We start from the raw sequence: 1,466 nt of genomic DNA on the forward strand, positions 1-1,466 counted from the left end.
ACCCATTCCATTATACAACGTTACCTCATGAAAATGGGCTGATAAATCAGCCCATGAGTTAAATGGCAACACTTCATTCAGGAGGCTGTTCTGCTTTACGCCTCTGACAACTACTTAGCAAGTGTCTGCATCTCCTAACTGCAGAAACTACAGTCTTCTGAAAGACGAAGGTCTTTACACAGTTTAGTGTTCGGTGTTCTTGGCACACGAATGCAGTGTAGTTCAGAAGGTATTTTGGCAACTCTTAATCTGGGCAAGAATGGGGCTTTTGAAAAATAAGAATTTAAGAAGTCTTGTCATTTTAGGGCTAAATTTTAATAGAATATGAGTCTGAACTCTTACATTTAGAACAAACAAAACCTTAAAATTACTGATTGGTTCAAAATGGTTTTCTGGAAAAATTAATCTGTAACAAAAAGTTGGCATTGAGTGTGAAGGTTCCACCGTTTTTTGAGCAAAGTGTACAAAGATTCCAATGGACAGGACCAAGAACGAGGGGCTCAGACATTTACAACAGCAGGCATTTTCTCTTCCTCTTCTTCACGGGAGGTGGGCAGAGGACTGCTTGGATCTCTTTGTCAAACACTGTTGAGGCCTCGCTGTGTGAGTGCCGAGCACTTCAGGTATTTTACAGCACCAATATCCTTAACGATGGCTAGACCCTGCAGATAGGTGATGGGAGTCAGCTTCTTCTCCTTCAGTTTCTCGATCGTGTCTGTATCATCCCTAAGTTCAATTTTAGTTCCCACTAGGATGATGGGAGTGTTGGGACAGTGGTGCTCCACCTCAGGATACCACTTTGCACGGACTTTTTCAAATGATGCAGGACTTACAAGGGAAAAGCAAATTAAGAACACATCTGTTTGCGGATAGGATAGGGGGCATAATCTGTCATAATCTTCTTGAGCAACTGTATCCCATAAGCCCAAATTCACCGGTTTTCCATCTACCATAACATTGGCAGAATAATTGTCAAAGACAGTAGGGATATATTCTCCAGCAAATGCATTGGTTGTGTAACTGATCAGTAGGAAGTTTCACCTACAGCTCCGTCTCCCACCACCACACCCTTGATGGCCTGCATCTGGGCCGCTCGCTGGGCTGCAGGGGCAGCAGCAGGGCGCTGAGACCAGAAGCGGCGGGTACAAGGAATAAAAGTGTCAAGGGTAAAAACTCTAAAAGGTTAATTTCTGTCAAATGCAGTAGATGATTAAAGAAAGGTTGGTATTATCAGGAAGTGTTTACTTAAGCTTTTCCTTTCTCTTACATCAGCCATCCCTCCCCAAATTGGGCATTTAATTCATCTTTAAACTGGTCGTTCCCTTAGTCTCTAACTTAGTAAGTGCTTTTCTTATAGAACCCTTTCTTAATGAGCAATATGCCTCCTTGTATTATAAAATCTTTCTCATAATGCATTAGAAGGTTTTTTTGTAGATTAGTAAAAGTGCTTTCCATGTTACTTTATT

The 1,466-nt window shown here is 41.5% G+C and overlaps 1 pseudogene; it reads right to left on the reverse strand.

Moving 5' to 3' along the window:
- Positions 1 to 445: 445 nt before the first annotated feature.
- LOC100972350 (ras-related C3 botulinum toxin substrate 1-like) lies at positions 446 to 1,084 on the reverse strand (annotated as a pseudogene).
- Between the last annotated feature and the right edge of the window lie 382 nt (positions 1,085 to 1,466).

Source organism: Pan paniscus, chromosome 3 (genome assembly GCF_029289425.2).
Source record: "Pan paniscus chromosome 3, NHGRI_mPanPan1-v2.0_pri, whole genome shotgun sequence".
Classification (NCBI taxonomy): domain Eukaryota; kingdom Metazoa; phylum Chordata; class Mammalia; order Primates; family Hominidae; genus Pan; species Pan paniscus.